Source organism: Mesoplodon mirus (genome assembly GCF_964341445.2).
Source record: "Mesoplodon mirus genome assembly, chromosome: 5".
NCBI classification, from domain to species: Eukaryota; Metazoa; Chordata; class Mammalia; order Artiodactyla; family Ziphiidae; genus Mesoplodon; species Mesoplodon mirus.
The window spans coordinates 58343447-58362885 of record NC_138980.1 but is presented as its reverse complement, the minus strand read 5'-3'; the positions used below and the strand labels follow the sequence as shown (position 1 = coordinate 58362885).

At 54.1% G+C, this 19439-nt stretch overlaps 1 long non-coding RNA gene across 1 annotated transcript; it reads left to right on the top strand.

The window, feature by feature from the left end:
* Positions 1 to 494: 494 nt before the first annotated feature.
* Positions 495 to 18930, top strand: LOC309804202. Its single transcript, XR_014294096.1, has 4 exons — positions 495 to 656; positions 12534 to 12656; positions 15063 to 15201; positions 17039 to 18930. It is a non-coding gene; the product is annotated as an uncharacterized lncRNA (long non-coding RNA).
* Positions 18931 to 19439: the final 509 nt, after the last annotated feature.

Below are 19439 nucleotides of genomic sequence, written 5' to 3'. Positions count from 1 at the left end.
AACTCCCACTCCCGTCCTGGGACACAGGGGCCAGGGAAGAGGGAGGAAATTCTCACACACAGCTTGCTCCCAGGGAGTTTGCTCATGTTCCCAGGCTGACAACTGGCAACCCTCAGAACTCCGGCCCCTACCCCCTTCCTCCTCCTCCTCTCCCTGCCTCCCGCTCTCCCCCGGCCCCCCTTCTTCAGCTTAATGACTTCCACATGGGCCTCTGGCAGCTGGAGCCAAGCCTCCCAGCATTGTCTGAAATCTCCAAATTTAGAAGAAATATGAAAATTGTCAACCACTCCTTCCTTAGGGGGTAAAAGCAACAGTCGGCACCAGGGGCAGGTCAAGGCGAGGTGGTCACGTGGCAGGCGCCTGGGCCAATGGGGGCCCTCAGAGGACTCAGCACCCGCCTCGCCCCAACACCAGGCTCGCCTCTTCAGCTCATATAAGGTAAAAGGCAGAGGGGCCTTGGCAGCCAGGGAGCGGCGGGCAAGGGGCTAAGGGGAGGGGGGCCCAGTGCCAACTGTTTAAAAGTGCCCTGTGGCAGTGGCAGTGGCAGTGAGGGGTGCCAGAGGCCCAGTCAAGTTAGTTGAGAAACCATCCCCGAAACGGGCTGGCCCACGTCTCCAGGCCACAAGGAGTCACACTTGGACCAGACCCCAGGAGAGGTAAGAACCAATGGCAAACAGAGGTCCGCGAGTCAATGGTGGGGTCGGAGGTCGGACGGGGGGGCCTTTGTGGTATCCTCCCTGAGGGGATGCTGTGTACAGGGGCTGGTCCTTGCTCTCCTGCTAACCCACTCTGGGCCTCAGTTTCCTCATCTGTGCAGGGGCTGAACCGGACGATCTCTAAGTGCCCATCCTGCCCTGACCGATGTGCAGGATCTGTGGTCCTGTTGGCTTTGAGGACTCCTTGTGGCTGTGGTTAAATGGGGGGTGGGAGCAGCGGGAAGGGACAGCATCACTGTCCCACCGCCTGAGCGTCACCCGAGTCTGGGACCCTCTTGCTGGCTTCGCTGTAGACAGTGCTTATTCCTTATCTGTGAAGTTTGATTTCTCAGCTCTAAGAGCCTGGGGCTCCTGGCAAGGAAAACTGTTTTCAAATAATGGTTTCAAGAAGCAAAGATGTTGGAGAAGCGATGTCAGCTCAGGTTCCAGCAGACAGGCAGAGAGGCAGGGAGGCCGGGTCTGGGACGCAGCCGTGGAAAGGACACGCTGGCTGGGGGCTGGCGGCGCAGGCTCCAGCCTCAGCTCTGCCTCTCACTACCTGGCCCTGTGGCCTTGGGCAGATGCCCTACCCTCTCTGGGCTGCAGTTACCCATCTGTACTGTGAGGCCATCGGACAACATGGTCTCCATGCAGGATGTGGCTTCTGAGCCCCGTCTGAGCCTAGAGGGCAGCTGATGTTGGGAAGTTTCCCCAGGAGGCCCTGAGCTGAGTCTGCTGTTTGACAACAGGCTTAGGGGCCAAGCAGACCCAGAGCCGGGGGAGCTTTTGGAGGCTGAGCCTCGGGTGATAGAAGGGAGCTATAGTGTCTGACTGCAGGCTTGGCCAAGGGAAGGGTCAGCTCACAGCCCTGAGACCTCAGGATGAGCCTGGCCCCGAGGCAGCCTCTGCTGGGGCTGGGGCTGGTCTCTAAATTTAGTGTACTAGGGGCTCAAGACCTTGGACAGACGGGGACAGAAAAGACAGCAGAGAGTGTCAGGGGGATGAAGTGGTGGGGCCAGGGGACTCAGAGGAAGGCAGGGGACTTGCAGTGGGGAACATGGGAGGCAGGGCTGGGTAGAGCAGAGGCCTGGGTCACAGTCGGAAGACGTGCAGGCAACGTGGCTCTTCTGCATATGCTCTGGCCACATCTGGGGCCCAGAATGGACACAGTCCTCCAGCACCAGCCTGCCCAGCACCCTTACCTCCCCACTTTTGGTTATGCAAGACCTGAGGCCATAAGAGTCCAAAAGCAGACTCTGGAACCCAATCCAATTGCCTGGGTCCCATTCTGGCTTTTTTACTTACAAAACCAGTGACCTTGGGCAAGTCACTTGCCATCTCTGAGCCTCAGCTTCCTCCTCTATAGAATAGGTATGGTCTTGTTTCTGACCTCACTTGGCTGTCATGAGGAGTGAGGGACATAGGTACCGAAGAGCAGGATAAACGGGGCTGATATTCATTACAATTAGGCCCGGCTCCTCTTGTGAGGCAAGATGACCTTAGCTGTATTTAGAGGGAAGTGGGAATGAGACCCGGCCAGGGAGCACCCTGAGTTGCCTAAGAGGGAACAGGGTCTGGAAAGAGGCAGGACAGGTGAGTTCAGAGGTCAGAGGTTAAGGGGCACAGAAGAGGGGTCAGCTTGAGATGCTTAATGGGCTAGATGAAGTCTCCTTTCCTGCATTTATAGGGCATTTTGTGGGCAACGTGTCTCAAAGTGCGGTGTCTGAAGCACTGCACACTCATCAACTGAAAGGGAATCCTGAGTGGGGCCCAGGAAGCTACATTACAAGCTCTCCAGGGAATCCTGAGCACATGGAGTTTTGAGAATGCTGGGCTGTCAAGCAGCCTGGTACCCTCACAAACACAGCTGAGGTAACTGAACCCACAAAAAGAGAACACTGCTCTAGGTCACCTGGAGAGCTGATGGCAGAGCTGGAACAGAACAAGTCTCTGCACAGCCCAGGCCTCTGTAAGGTGGTGCGGATAGGAGAATTACACTGTGATTATGACAGTACAGGCCTAAGACCTTTACACAAATTAATTTACTTAATCTTCAGAACAACCCTGTGAGGTAGGTACAACTATTATCCCCATTTTACGGATGAGGAAACTGAGGCACAGAGAGGTTAAGCAGCTTGCATAAGGTCACACAGCTCGTGAACTGTTAAACCTGGACACCGTATGTGTGCCAGCCGCCCCAGCTCCTCTGTCCCCAGGGGCCTCCTACCTCCTGCCTTGCTCCTTGGACACCACACCCCATAACTCCTAGGGACCTTCCGAAGTACCTCATGAATTTGTATGGGGGATTTCCCCCCTGCCAGGTACTGGGCTGAATCTCTTGCATTATCATTTAATCCTCCCAGGATTACCCTGAGGAAGGAATCAGCATCATTACATCATCCTAATTAATAGGGAAAGAAACCACTGGAGCTTACCCAAGGTCACACGGCTAGGAAGTGGCAGAGGGGATTTGAACCCAGTCTACAAAATGCATGCTTGTAGCCTGCCCACCAGGGCACCTCTGAGCACAATGATGAGGGATCCCACTTCGTAGAGGAGACCAAGGCTAAACGGGTGACCACACCAGAGCTTGAACCCGAGTCTTCTAGTTCCAAGGCTATTGCTCTTCCTTGAGCCCCACCACTGCCCCAGGACAGAAAGGAGTTTGCTTGTCACTGGCCCCTAGGATCCACATAGCAGCTCTTGGGGCAAAGTCAGCCCTTTCCCAGGCTGGCTTGTTCCAGGGAAGAGCTGACACACATAGCCCCGAGGAATACCAGTTCCAGGCCTGGTGCCGCCACTGACCCTCGGGGCTGTGTCTGATTCCCTGTGTGAGCCTTGAGAGTTAGGGGAGGTGGCCTCTGAGGTCCTCAGCTCCAGGCTATGCCTAGGCCCTGCCTCAATAGTGATTTCCCAACTAAACAGTCCCTGGGGCTCAGGGCCATGCGGTTGTGCAAAGAATTGTGATAAAGATTTTATCCAATTATGGTTATTATGACCCTTTTTGTCCAGATCTCCTGGGGCACATGAGCCAGAGTTTCTCCGGGGTTCGTATCTAGAGAGGGACTGCTAGGTTCTGGCGTGCACACCTGTCAACTTCACAGGAAAGCAGATTATTTTCCAAAGTGGCCAAACCATGTCACAACTTCCACCAGCAGTACGTAAGCATTCTCCTCCTTGACAACACTTGAAATTAACTGAATTCTTAAAGTATATATGTTACACATTTTATTCTGTTCTTATTGAATTTGTATAATTAAGAACATAAGGAAGAAACAGAAATGCTGCAACACTACTGTCCACATGGATATCTAGAAATTTGCCCTACATGCACCAAGTTGCAGGGTAGCCTGCAGGCCCTGGGGTGGGGATGGGCACAGCCTACGTGACCCTCCCCCAGCCCAGCAGTATGCAGTGGCCACGGGCCAATCAGAGGTTGCCTGTGATGGGTCTGCAGGAATTCGGAGGAAAGAGCCCACAGTGTCTGCCACCTCCTAAAGGCCTGTCTAGACAGCCCTGGCCCCATGGGGCTTCACCACACATGGCGAGAGCCCGCAGAGGCCGGCCCCCTCCCCTCTTGCAAAAGAGGCTTGTTGGTGACGGTGCTTTACCACCAGAAACCTTTTCTCCAATTCAAAACAGAAATGCACAGCATGAGTCACCCACTCTCGTGGCCCATGGATCACCCACTCATCAGGCCCCTTTTCGTTTGGATGAGAAAACAGAGGCTGACTCTGGAGCCAGGGGCCTTTCCAGTAAGGGCTGCATGAATCCTAGTGCCCAGGTGATGAGGGGACCAGGTGGGTCAGAGCACTGCTAGAGTGGGGCTAAGATGCAGCAGGCTGGCTGTTAAAGGTGCCAGAGTGGGGAGTCAGGCTGCCTGGGTTTGAATCCCAGATCTGCCTAATAACAGCTGTGTGACCCTGGGCATGATAAGAGTACCTGCCTCATTAGGTTATTGAATTGTCTGGATTAAATGAGTTAAAACTCATGAAGTCCTTAGAACAGTGACTGACACATAGTAAGTACTGAATAAAAAATAACTGCCAAAATGTGACGACAAAAGGCAGTTTCTTTGTGGGGAGGAGGTGCCATACTGGACCCCAACTCTACCTTCCACCTAGGAGGATAAGCTGCCCTTGTTCCTTCAGAAATAATAATCGCCATATATCAAGTCTTCCCAAGTGGCCAACCCTCCACCCAGCACTGTCTGAGGTAAATAACATTATCACTCTGGGAACTCAGAGGCTCAGAGAGCTTTAGTCATTTGCCCAAAGTCACACAGCTTGTAAGAGGCTCAGCTGTGGCTCAAACCCAGGTCTGGAGCTTCCCTGGTGGTGCAGTGGTTGAGAGTCCGCCTGCCGATGCAGGGGACACAGGTTCGTGCCCCGGTCCGGGAAGATCCCACATGCCGCGGAGCGGCTGGGCCCGTGAGCCATGGCCGCTGGGCCTGCGCATCCAGAGCCTGTGCTCCGCAACGGGAGAGGCCACAACAGTGAGATGCCCACGTACCGCCAAAAAAAAAAAAAAAAAAAAATCAAACCCAGGTCTGGCTGACTCCAGAACCAATGCACATATACTCTAGCACTGCCCCCCTGAATCTGTGAGCAAAAGCTACTTCTGGTTCTGCTCGTCTAATAGGAAAACTCTTGGCATTTAGGAAGGGGGCCATTTGAAGCATGATGCCTCCTTCTAGATTAGGCGTTGTTACGGTAAGATATAAACAGAGCCCCCCCAACTCCCATCCCCACGCCTGCTCAGGGGCAAAAATGCAGACAGTTCTCACCAGTGAGCACACCTTACTGTGGGCTGAGTACCCCTGGGGGCCTGTTCAGTCCTGGGCTGCCCTTGACTGTCACAGCTCATCAGTTATTTGAGGAAGGGGTAGTCAGCTAGTCCATTTCTGGAAGAAGCAGCCTCACTCTTGCACATTCCCGAGAGCCCATACCAGCTACAAGCATAGGCCACCTCTTCTAAGGTCCTCCTCTGACCCAAGCCATGCACCAAGGGAGATGGAAAACACACTGGACCCTGCAAACTTAACAGGGACACTGCTCAGCTGCCACTCGCTTCTGCCCCATACCCTCCTCCTCCTTCAGAGAAATAGGGATGATGTGAAGTATTCAAAGGGAGGCTGCCGCTTAGGGAGGCCATCCATAGTGGCCACGACACCACCCTGGCTGGGCTGCTGGGCTCAGAGGCCACTGGTCAGTCTGCCTGGAGCCTGCTGGACCTCAGACATGTGACCCAACAACCCCACTGAGTCTGAAGGCATCTGACGAGATAAGCTGAACAAGATGGGGAGAAAGGGAAAGAAACAGGCTAAGACTCTAACCCTGGCTCTATATAGCCAACAGAGAAGTAAGTTCATCAGTCCCTTTGGGCCCTTCAGGCCGAGATGCTCCATGATTTGGGATGGAAGGAGGACAGCTCTGGTTATCCCACGTATGACAGTGGATGCACAGACTCTCAGGAAGGAAAACCTGGGGTAGGGGTGGTCAGAGTAGCAGGGGCACACTTTGGATAGACCAAGAAGAGAGGAAAAGGCATTCCAGGTGGAGAGTTCTGTGTACAAAGGTAGGGAGGAGGAAAGACATTTTCAGGAGAAGAGCAAACAAGCCCACTTGGCTGTTTGAACTGAGAGCGGGTCGAGAAGCCCTGTAAGGTTTGAGGCTGGCAAAGTGGCGACAGCCTGGTCGCGGAATGGCTTTGATCGCCAGAAACCAAAGCCCAGAAGATGGAAGAAGTGCTCCTTGACATCTGCCTCTGGGAGGGAGATCTGTACCCTCCCCCAAAACACCATCAGGCCAAGAGCCTCAGTGCAGGAGAATTGGGAATCTGGGCATTGTTGACTCTGAGATGTCAAATAATGGGACAGGAGACATTGGGGTGAGATTAGGAGGGGTAGGAAGACTGAGGGCTGCAGCCATCATCTTTAAGATTTGAAGAGCTTTCTAGGGATCAGGAACTTGTTCTTTATAGCCCAAAAGGACAGGGCATGCAGCCCCAGAGAGGTAAGGGTCAGCGGGATATTCGGAAGGAGACTTCGATAGCCTGTCCAAAGAGAGACTAGGTGATTGGGAAGCAGTGAGCTCCCCATCACCAGAGGTATGCAAGTTTAGCAGGGACATTCTAGAGAGACGTTCAGCATTAGAGAAGGATGGGCCTCATGGCCTTTCCCACCACCAGCCTGGGACTTCACATCACAGCTTAGCTGCCCTGGGACAATCTTACAGGGCTGAGCCCCCCAGCTGCCTGGATGTCCGATTCCCAGCTAGGCATGACATCAGTTCTGCCCTGATTTCACACAGGGGCCTCTAGGGACCTCCCTCCTTCCCACTTCCTTCCACCCCACTGCTGCATTCTGCCCTTCCCAGGGAGCACCAGGCCTGACCAGAGACACCTGGAGCCTGGTTGTGAGACCAGGTCCCTGGGGGAATATTCCACCCAGCAGGAACGAGGCAGAGGGGGCCAGCGTCCCGGGGAACCCTGTTCACATGCCCCACAGAGTCTGCATGGAAATTCCAGGAGGGTCACAGGGAAGATTCCAGTTTAGAACAACATGCTTTATTTCCGTCCCCCTTTCTTTCCTGTTCCTCCTTTCCCCCAGTGGTGGGAGAGGCGGTCACAGGAAGCTGGAAGACCAAAGCAAGTGTCCTCATTGGGCAGAATCACAGGAAGACCAGTGTGGAGAGATGGGGGTGCTGGGCAGATAGGGAAGGGACCCAGATGGGCCTGGGCAGGTGGACACCACATGGGAGAGGGTGGAGGGGAGGGCAAAGTCAAGGGGATAACGAAACCTGGGCAGGGTGGTGGGCGGTGGGCATGATCACCGATCAGACCAGCAGGCATTCCTGGACACCCAAGACTAGAGTTACATTAGCTCTGGGTTCAAGCTGGGGTTAGAGAGTCAGCCAAGTTTCCTAGAATAGACAGTGGATATCAGGATTGGAGCTTCCAAGAACCTTGGGCACTAGGTCCTGGCCTTAATGGACTGTAAAGCTACACAGTACTACTAAATCCATCTCGTTCACCCTGGTGATCCTGGTAGATGTTTAATAAACACTCCTGGTGTTGAAACTCATAACAACCAAGTCCTGCTAGAGCTGAAAGGGACCTTTAAGCTCATCAAAGCCACCTCCTCGTGTTATAGATGCAGGATCTGAGGCCAATGATGGGGAGAGACTTGCCCAAGATCAGACTGCCAGAGGGGCCACCCAGTCCTGTGCATCCTTCGTTGCCTCTTCCCTGCCTTCTAGCCAGAGATGGAGACTGTGGTATGGTCCTTACAGCCAAAGGAGGGAGACAGAGAAGAGGCAGGTACCCTGCCAGGACATAACTGTCTCTAAGAGGTAGTCAGAGGATGATGGAGTATCTTCAGTTCTGGCAGCTCTGCCCAGGAAGGTGCTTTTCCTGGCCAGACATGGTCCCCAAAGTTGTCAGCTGCTGCAGATGGGAGGCCTCCTACAGAGGAAGGAGCTCAAGGCTGGGAGGGGAAGCCCTTGGTTCTTTTCCTGGCTCTGCCCCAACTCACCACATGACCTTAACATGACCTGAGATGAGGTCCTCTCTGGCCTCAGTGTGCCCAGTCAGAGGCTGGACCCAACCAGATTGGACAGTCAGAGATTTCATCCATAATCTGCCTCAGTCTCCTCCTCTCTCTTTCTCAGTCCATCTTAGCTTTTGCTTCAGAACAGGAAGTAGCTCAGGCACAGGAAGAAACAGCAGCCTGCAGATTCCCCTCTGCCTGGGAGCAGCATCCTCTATGCCCCAACTTTGCTTTCCAGCCTTGAAATTCCCAGAGAAGCAAAAAGCTGGGAATGCTCTTATGATCACTCCAGTGATCGATCTGAGACCAGAGAAGTTCCACAGATTGCTCAAGGTCACACAGCAAGTCACATGTACACTCCGAGTGGGCCTTAGGTCTCCTGACACTCAGATCACACTGTCCTCCAGAATAATGGGCATGTAAGCCACCCTCATGTGAACCTAGAGACTGACTTACCTTGACATTTCAAACCCCTACATGGGGAGCCCACAGTCTCTGCCCCTCTCTGGGACTCAGTTTCTTCTATCAAAGAGGGAGATGGGTGGACCAGATGTCTCTAGGAGCCCTTGCACCCCAGGACCCCAGGGTTTTCCAGTGTGGCAACCTCAGCCCTTTCTGCACAGAGGATGGGTCTACCTAAGCCAGGAAACCCCACCAAGTCACAGCCTCCATCCAGCCCTGTCCCACCCCAGACCCCAGGGCCGGGCTTCATCCAGAACTACAGGCTCCAGCCCAGCTCCCCTGGAGGATCTGGATTTTTCTTACCATAAAAGGGCAAGCATGCCTCTCTCGGTCCCTGCTGCCAGCCCCACTGGGGGAAAGGCTGAGCTATTTTTAGAAAACTCAAGGGTTTGCTCCTGAACTCAAGATGGAGCCCGTCTGAGCCCACACCCGGGGAGCCCCCTCCCCATCTCCCTCACCCACCTTCCCTCTGTCTTCCTCCCTCTTCGCCCATTGCTGTCTCTTCCCTCCCTCCTCATCTCTCTTGTCTTTGTCCTGCTCTCACTCTCACTCCATCAATCCCCCTTCCTTTTTTCTCTCCCTCTCCTCCCCTCTTTCTCCCCCCTCACTTCTCCCTTCGCCCCAAATCTCCTCAGTCAGCTCCCCTCCCCCACTTCCCTCCCTCAGATCTTGTTTTTGGTGGTTGGAAAAGTAACATATCTGCACCCCCACACACACTCTTTTCTTAAACACTATTTACAACATAAATTCCAAACATCCGCCATCTGGTTCTAGGAAGGGCCAAAAGATATTTAGAAAAGGAAGTCATGATTATTCCATCTTCAAGCCAAAGGAACTCAAAGGCCCTTCTCTCTCCCGCCTTCCTCCCAGGGACCTTTGTTAAGATCTGACCGATTAGGATCCTTCCGTGAGTGGAAGGGGTCAGTCCCAGCTGGGCCTCTGACTGGCTGCATCACTTTGAGCTTGCTGCCTATCCTCTCCATGTCTCAGTTTCCTCATCTGAACAATGGGAATGCAACTAGGGTGCCTTCGGCACTAATGCTCTGAGACTTCATGTCCTGCTGCACAAAATCCCAAGGTCCGGTTCCCTAGGGGCTGCCTTGGGCTGGGCAGCGAGGGTGAGATGGGAACAAGGGGAGTGAGAGGAAGCAGGGGAGCTCCAGCCTTAACCCTTGATGCCCGGTGCCTTTCACTCCATGGAGAGCTATGCATTACTTCATGCAGGGGGATGGGATGGAGTCAAACCATCCCCCTTTATCTGACCCCAGGAGGACCCTGGACACCATGGAGTCCAGTCTTCTCTCCACCACATCATGGTGAGGCCCAGAGAGGGGAAGGCACTTGTCTACAATCACACAGCATGCCTACAGGAGACCTGGTACCTAACCTGCTGCTCTTCCATCCAACACCTTCCAGAAGAAACCAACATTTGCATTACCCAGAAAGCATCACCCAACCCAGCAAACTGGAACCCTGGGGGTCTCAGTTCTTTGCAAAGTGGACAGGACGGAAGGGAAAACTAACTCCTTTATCATGATGTTTTCTTCAAACAGACAGCATACAAGGGAGAAATGCTATGGGAAAGAGAAATGCTGTGAGAAGTCCCTTGCTTCTGAGGACGCCCATTGCCAGGGCGCACACAGCCTCCATTTACACTGAAAATGCTCTCACTATTCACAGCTCCCTTTCCATAAGGACGCATTCCATAATACACACTTGACAGAATGTCATGAGATGCTGACTCCGGCTGTCGCTCTGTGAAAAGGGTGCCATAAATAGTCTGGTCCTACAGGGGAGCCTGAAAAATGCTTGCTGGGCTGCCCGGAGCCAATCCTGATCCCGACATGTACGAACTAAGTGACCTTGAGGGACTGCTGTAACTCCTGAGAGCCTCGGTTTCCTCATCTACAAAACAGGGATAAGAGTGGTTCCTAACTCACAAGCGATTGTGAGGATAAAATAAGAAAACCTGTGTAAAAATAGCACTTAGCAAGTGTGGAGCACATCGGAGGCACCCAGCGTGTTAGCTCTACCATGTATTGGCCATTGTTACGATTACAGCATGTCCCAGTGTAAGCTGGGTAGCTGGTAGCTGTTACCACTGTCACTGTTATCCCTGTCTGTTCACATTGGAAGGTCAGGGTGATGGGGAGTCTTGGGGATCCTGGTCTCTACCCCCCACCCTCCCAGATACCGAGCTACTCGAGGCTGGGCTTGGAATTGTAGGAACTGTAGGTCGCTGCCGGGGTCTAGGCCCCTTTTCTTTCCCTCTCTTCCCTTCCTCCCGCATCATCTTGTGTCAGCCTCAGACTGTGTTCCCAGGGCTTGTTCAAAAGTCCCCAGCAGCGACCTTCCCTCGGGAGGAAGTGGGGAGCGTGTGAGGCTGGTGAACTCAGCTGGGCTGTCAAGGGGGTGGGAGGGCGCTCTGGGAATGGAGACCCAGAGGAGCCGCACAACGGAGGGGGCATGGAAAGGGGCCCCACACGGCAGCTCCCACCCCAGCTTCCACATCTTCTCTAGATGCCTCTTCGGACCTTTGCCCTCATCCTTCCTGCTTCTCGTGCTCCCATGCCTGTGCCTCGCTGTGGGCCCAGCCCCATGCTCATAATGGAAGCTGCAGCCACTTATTGTGGACTTACAATGTGCAGCAACTGTGCTTGCACTTGACATCTACCTCATTTGACCTTCACAAACAAGCCAAGGTTCAGAGAGGTGAAGCCACCAGCTCAAGATCACACAGCTAGAAAGTGCAAGGGGGGAGATTCAAACACATGCCTGCTGGACTCCAGGGCGAGTGTCTTCTCAGTTCTTCCCAAACATATGCTGGAAACCCTAGGGCCCTGGAGCCCAAGGAGAACACAAGCTCTAGGACTTGCACAAGGGTGAGAGAGCTGAGGAAGGGGAGCTGTGGGCAAAGAAGCCCCTCCAGAAAAAACCGACGTAGGTGTGGGTGGGTGTGCTTGCATGGGGCCCCGACCTCAGCCATCTCCCACGGTAGTGCCATCTGGTTCCCAGATGTGGCCTATTCCCAGCCCCTCGTATTTCTTGGAAATGAGCAAGGCCAGCAGAGGGAACGGGTTTTTGTGATGTCTGTGACGACGTGAGCTCTGTTTTGTGGTCATCCAGCCGACTGCTGCCCAAGCTCAGGAGACAGCTGGGTTGAGCGTGAGCAGCCCAGGGTTCAAGCTGGCCTCTGACACTCAGCAGGGGTTGACCTGGGTGCGTTGCAGAGCCTCTTTGAACCTCAGTAAGCAAGGAAGCCATTCCTATCTCTGGCAGTGGTTTTGAGTGTTTCATAAGTTATGGAAGGGAGCATTTTGCAGGCTGAAAGCCTTGTGCAGCTGGAAGTGGTCACAGGTGGCCCCAGGGCTGTCCCTTCAGTCTTGGCCACTGTGTGGACCCTGGATTTCTACCTACCCCTAAATGGCTCCTTTTCCACGTGTGAGGCTAGAGGTGGGGGCCAACGGTCAGCTGGGCCTCTTGGAAATTTCCTTCCAGACCCATTCTTTTACTGATGGGATCTTGATGCACTGGAAAGGGAAGGTGACCCCTCTTGCTCTTGGAGTTTAGAGCTCCTCAGAAGACCCTCTCTGAAAGCCAGGTAAGCATAGCAGAGATAACGGCAGCCTAGGGGCTGAAGGACAGACTCTCTGAGGCCTGGAAAATCTCAACAGCCTCAGCCTGAGGCTTCTAAGGACGCAGCAACAGCCCAGGCTCATCCTGAAGCCCTCGGAGCCCGGCAGCCCAGTCAGGACCAACAAAGGCCAGGGCTCTGGCCAAAGGGCACCCCAGCGTCCTCTGATAAGGGGTATCCTTGTTCCTTTCAGGCAAGGGCACTGGCTGGTGGGGGGCCACCCCTGCAACCCTGACGCTGAAGGAGCAAACACCCCAGAGAGGGGCCTCCTGAAGACCCGAGGAGGGCAGGCGGCAGGGGCCCTGGACACAGACCTGTGAGTGCCACCCCACCTCCACTCATGGGCACCGACACCCCACCCTCCCCACCCCGCCAGCGATAAACTCCCCATCCCAGCCCTCAGGATGACCAAGAAACCAGGCCTCAGAACGGGAAGGGTTAAAGGAAGACCCTGCTGATTGACAGGGTGCCGGCAAGTCCGGGCTGTTGCGTCCGGGTCACAGGTGAAAAGAAATGGAACCAAAGAAGGGAAAACCCACCAGGAGCCAAGAATCCACCTCACGCCCTGCTCCCTACAAACCACAACACAAAGCCTGCGTGCTACCGAGAACAAAGGACCTGGGGGAGCTGTGGAGGATGATGGTCATCTTCCCTGGAAAGGAGTAAATGGGGTCGGATTCTACAAGCAGGGAGACCTGGGGTTGTGTCAGCCTCTGATAACAGAACCAACCCTCGGGGCTTTGCGAGCATCAGGCGTGTGCTCGGACGCACAGTGCTTGGAATACGGTGAAGCTCTAGAAACCGTGAGCAGTTGTTTTTACCGTCCATCATATTCTTCCCACACTTACCAGCTGTTCGTGGAGCGGGCAGGGTGAGGGACCAGCTCCATAAGACAGGTGGAGAAACTGAGGCCCAGGGAAGTGAAGGAGCTCCACTCAGAGTCATACAGACAGTCAAGGGCAGAGGGGGATTCTGGCACCAGATCTCCGGAGGATGGAAAAAGAGGAGGAAGATTTAGAAGTGAGCAGAGGAGGCAGGACTCGGACAAGGAGCTGACGCGCCAAAGACAGCAGGCGCAGCCCAGGCTGGCTTATAGAACACAGCACACCTGTTAACCTCTGCACACCCCACACGTGTGTGCAAACGTGCGCCCCGGCACAGCGCACACACCTGGCCCTCATTCACTAGCAAATGAGACTTGGAGACTGGGTCCAAACAAATTGCATTAGGAGGGCGGCAGGCGCCACCTCCCCCCCTCCGCGCTGTCGGGCTCCAACACTGAGCAGGCCTGCAGAGCTGCCAGCTGCGGTCTCTCGGCCACGCTGACAGGCCCTCCTCAGCCCTCTCCCCCTGCCCCTGGGCCCCAGGAAGGGGGCTGGGGTCTGAGAGAATGCCATGATGATGGATGGGCTGAGGGAGGTTCCAGGGCTAGCTCAAGAGCACACAGGATGTTCGTGCTTATGCAAGGCTCACTTCTGAGCTGTTCCCAGCAAACCAGCCCCACCTTCCCTCCCTCCCTCCCCTCTGGCAGCCTCTCCCACGGTCACTGCTGCCAGAGCCCAGAGCCCAGAGCCCAGGCCCCGAGCAGATCTACCCCCCAACACTCGGTCCCACAGCTGGGCTGAGCGGGAACTGGTCAGCTCAGGAGGCAACGGCCTGGGGCTGAGACACAGGTGGGCACTTTAGAGGGAAAAAGGAATTTGTGAACAGAAAGACAACACCATCATCGTAAAGGTGGCATCTCTGTGCTTTCTCATCCACTGTTTTGCTTAATCATCCGAATGTGCCTGGAGTTAGGAGATTGTGCCCATAGTATAGATGTGACTACTGAGGTTCATTCATTCAGTGATCCCACAGCTCCCCTTTCCTGAGCCCTGAGTCTGCACCAGGCCCTATGTGGGGTGCTGGGGACACCGAACTGAATGACTTACAGCATCTGCCCACATTGCTTAACAGAACAGTCACCTTTGGGCTGGGTCTTTGGGCACTGGGGCCCCCTGGTCTTCCAGGGGAGCATTTCCAGCAGAATCCCTTTTCCATATGGTGTATGTGAGTTATTGAATATTATTACTAAGAGGAGCCTTAGCAATCAGCCCATTCAGAACACAGACCCTGAAGTCAGATAGCCCCAAGTTCAAATCCTGCCTTGCTCCCTTTTTAGCTGGATAGCTGTGGTCCAATGAGCCTCTTGAAGCCTGTTTTCCCATCTGTAAAATGGGAATACAAAAGCTCCCACCTCATGGGGCTGACTGTGAGGATTAATTTGTGTTTTCCCTACCCTTAATTGACACAGGGAGAAACAGGGGCCTGGAGAGGGAAACGGCTTGGCCAGGGTCACTTGTGAGTTGGGGGTTAAGTCAAGACCCGATGGATCCCTTTCTCCTACCCCCCTCCCCACTTATCCCAATAGAAATCCTCCCCACCTGCTTCACCCCAAGCAGCCCAGAGGCCATGACAGTTGGCCAGTTTGTGCAGGCAACCACAGGGACATGTCCTGGGTCCCGCCCTCCACCTTCAGCCCTGCCCAAGCCTCTGCAGCACCAGAGTCCCAGGTGACCAGCGGTGGCCCCCAGCCCTCAGTGACAGTGGATGGTGGGGACACGCAGTGGCAGACTCCCAGCCCAGAGCGGCCTGGCCATATAAGGGAAGGAGCCAGGAAGGTCTCCTGGCTCAGGCCTGGCGAGAAAATCCAGACAGCCACTGTTTATTTTCTCCTTCCCAGCCTCCCGAGAGCTTCCAGACAGAAGACAGAGGTTCCCCCTCAGGCCAAGCGACATTTTCTGAAGACAGTGGGGAACAGGGAGGAAAAGCCAGTCCATCATCCGGGAGCAGCACCCCTGGCTGTGGACAGGCAGCACCAGGTAAGATTCTGCCAGGTAAGATTGTGAGGCCACCTGTTCAACTGCCTCCTTTGACAGAAGGGGAAACAGGGTGACAGAGAGAAGCGCTTATGAGAAGGGATCACACCATTTGGGTCTCCCAAGTGGGACCCATCTCCTGACTGGGGACCCAGAGCAAGAAGGAGCCTCTTGTGGGGTAAGGGGAACAAGAGAGCTATGGACCCCCTTCTCAGTGAGACATCATCTGAAGAAAAGGGGTCAGGGCCAGCTCTGTCTGCCTCCCAGCAAGTATGCAAGACTCAAGGGAAGAGTTCCTGGGGCCAGAGAGCCAGCAGAAGGACACCTTTCCTGCACCTCTGCCCTCCTCCCAGCCCAGCTGCGTAACCTCCTCCTCCAGGAAGCCCTCCCAGTTCCCCCCAGGGAGGAGGAACCTAAGCCCTCAGCAGTCCTTTCTGGGCTCTCTCTTATGCCACTTGGGTCTGTCCCCTATTCAACTTGCCAAGGGCAATTTCCTTCCACTGACTAAGCTCCTCCAGGGTAAGGACCACATCAGATTCAGGCCTGTCTCCCCTCGGCACATAGAAGATGCATTTGGTTTGCTGAACGGACAGGTGAAATGGTTAGCTCCTGTCCCCAACCCTGATGGATTGGTAAATTGGTCAGGGGATGAGACATGGAGCATGGAGGTTAAAAATTACGGTCCTGGGCCTCCCTGGTGGCGCAGTGGTTGGGAGTCCGCCTGCCGATGCAGGGGATACGGGTTCGTGCCCCGGTCTGGGAGGATCCCATATGCCGCGGAGCGGCTGGGCCCGTGAGCCATGGCCGCTGGGCCTGCGCGTCCGGAGCCTGTGCTCCGCAACGGGAGGGGCCACAACAGTGAGAGGCCCGCATACCGCAAAAAGAAAAAAAAAAAAAAAAAAAAAAAATTACGGTCCTGAGGCAGCTGTTCTGATAGGAATCCCAGCTGGGCTCCTAGCTCCATGCCCTTGGAAAACCCCCTTCCCATGGAGCCTTGGGGATGCACGGGGATTAGCACAATTAAAACACTCAAGAAATGACCGTTCTTATTATCATCAGCATCACTATGATTTTTCTAGAGACAAAGGAACAGAACTAGACAGCCTATAGCCATAGAGGATATAGAGGCAAATACCTTCCCCTGGTCAAAGGTCTCAACCTCTGTCCCTGTGTCAGAGTTTCCCACAGGAGCGTGGGACTGCCTCCCATCCACTTCCTGTTTCTACACCCAGGAGAGCTGCTATCTTTGTGGCAATATTCTGAGCCCAATGGGGTGTGCTGGAAATAGCCGCCAATTCCCCTGGTTCAAGCCCGTCTGTGACCCGGGAACCGTCTCCTCCCCTTCCTGGCCCTCCATGTGGCGGTGATAAGGGTCTCCTGACCAACGCGTGGCTGTTCTGCAGATTAAATGTGATGGGGCAGTTTTTCAAACGGCAGGCACTCAGATGCCCCCTTTTTAATTTTGGCCATATCTGCCAACAATCAAAATATTTTAAAATTTAAGATGAGTCATTTTTAATACCTAAATATAAATGGGAAACTAAAATACTGTCCATAATTAGGAGATAATAAAGGTAAGAGTAGAGACAGTAAAAAATGCAACAGCGTTCTTACTCTTTCCTCTGGTACACAGCTTGTAAGGCCCTGGGCCTGAGGGAGATAAACAGGAGCCAGAAAAGTGTCAGAGACAGGATAGCACCAAACTGAGGCTCTCTCCCCCTGGGAAACAGAAGGACTGGAAGCAAATACAGGGAATAGCCTGAGTCACTGTGTCTTCCAGAGTTAGTGCTCGGGGGCTTCCCTGGTAGCGCAGTGGTTAAGAATCCGCCTGCCAACACAGGGGACATGGGTTCGAGACCTGGTCCAGGAAGATGCCACATGCCACGGGGCAGCTAAGGCTGTGCTCCACAACTACTGAGCCCTCGTGCCACAGCTACTGAAGCCTGCACACCTAGAGCCCGTGCTCCGCAACAAGAGAAGCCACCTCAATGAGAAGCCCGCACACTGCAACGAAGAGTAGCCCCCGCTCGCCGCAACTAGAGAAAGCCCGCGCACAGCAATGAAGACCCAGCACAGCCAAAAATAAATAACAATAAAATAAATAAATGTATTAAAGAAAACAAGAAACAAAGTTAGCGCTCAGGCCATGTACTCCACAAAATCGCCCGCTCTCTGTGCTGCGTTCAGAAGCCAAAGGTGGTCAGGTGAAAGAGCTTTGGAAACAGTCCGGCACAAAGGAATGCAGGGGGCTGGCCTTATCAGCTTGCTTCCAAGCAGCAAATGATCACCCTGGCTTCTTACTGAAATCTCCACGTTGGCCAGGGCGAGCGTTTCCTCTCCAAGAGCTAGTGCGAGCCGTCTGAGAGTGGAGTAGACAGGCTGTGGGCTGTTCAGGACCCCCAAGCTGGATCCTGATGTTGGAATCACTCCCCAGCCAAACGCAGTTTGGAAAGAGTTCCTCCATGAGAATTCCATATTAGAGGGAGGCAGTTCTTTGGGTGGGAATACCTGAGGAAGGGGCTGTCCCACTCAGCAGGCCATCAGGCCTGACTTGCCCCAAGTGGCAGACCAGAGGAAAACACTCTGCAGATCGGGGCCTGCTTTCAGACTTCTGCCAGAGGCATATGAGACTGCATTATTCGAAGGAGGTGTGTGTGTTTTCCTGCTCTCTCCCACCCCCGAGAAAAGGCTGCTGGTTCCCTTCACCCTTCAGACATCCCTGAAAGTATATGTCATCCGGCACCAAGGCCACCACAGTGGGCATCAGCAATGCAGGAGGGTCCTCTGGGGGTGCCCTGAGATCTTGGCGGGGCAGAAGAAATAGAGGCGAGGCTCAGCCTGCTCACTCAGAGGTTCCCACCCAAGCCAAGTCTTGAGAGGAAAATGAATTATCTACATGGTCATTCAATCATCCACTAAGTGGCATTCCCTGGGACCCCTCATCATGTACAAAGGCCTCCACAAGGCCCAGGGATCCTCACCATTAACAAATGTGGGTGCTGTCTCAGAGGACTGGAGATCTAACCCAGTCAGACCCAGATGCAAAGAGCTCTGACACTGGAGAGAATGAGGTTGAAGAATACGATTCAGCCACTCATACAACGCATATTAGGCATCTACCATCACAAGTATGGTAAAGGATTAGAAAGAGAAAGAGGGCAGAGGATGTGTGAGGACGTGGACCAGGGTGTCCTGATGTCTGAGAAAGCCAGAGAGGGCTTCCCAGAAGTAGCCATTTGGTCTCCTCTTCCACCAGGAGGAGACGGGCAGGGGCGCAAAAGGGAGCAGCATGGTAGCTGGGGGCCCCGAGGTGGTAGGCACAGGGCTCCTCGGAGGAATGGAAAAAGGGAGGCAGAGGCCCAAGAGGAAGTGGCCATCTGGGCCAGATGGGTCGGGCCTTGTAGCCTTTTGTGAGGGTTTCAGAATTTAGCCAGAGGGCAGTGGGAGAGCTTTCAGCATTTTAAGCCTAGGAGAGATATGGGCGTATTTGCATTTTGAGAAATCACTCTAGGAGGATGGCTGGGATGGATGGTTGGGAAGTCGGTGGGAGTAGAAGCAAGGAGGCCAGGTAGGAAGCTAAGACAAATGTTTGATGGTATAAAATATAAAGGACCATGAATGTGCCGTTTGGCTGGGATGCACCAAGCATAAATGTGGGGTATGGGGTCAAAAGGTAGAACATTATATTGGATGGCTCCATTTATTGAAATGCCTAGATCAGCAGCTCGGTAGAGACAGAACTGCCGGGGGGCTAGGGGTGATGGGGGGTGGGTAGGAGGGGCTAAGTGGTAAGAGGGTTCTTTTGGAATGATGAAACGTTCTGAAACTGACTGTGGCAATGGTTGCACCACTTTGTGAACGTATTAAAAACCACTTCATTGTGCAACTTAAATAGGTGAATCATATTTCAATAAAACCGTTTAAAAAGAAAAGAAAAGGAAGGTTGAGGCTTGGTCCCAGAGGGCTCAGGCTGAGGGCAGGAAACACATCTGTGGTAGTTACAGCAGCCTCTGGGGCAATAGCTGGATGGTGGAGCTGAGGCCCCTCTAATGCCCCTTCTCCTGTCTAGGGTGGACTCCCTGCCATCAGCCCCTGGTGCAGAGCAGCGTGGCACCCTGTCTCCCAGCCTGAGGTGCAGTGCTGCATCTCTGGTCAGTTGGGAGTCTGAGATGAAGCACTGTAGCTCGGGAAGGGAGAAGTTGTTCTGCGGCCGTTGCCTGGAAGCGGTAAGTGGTAGTGGT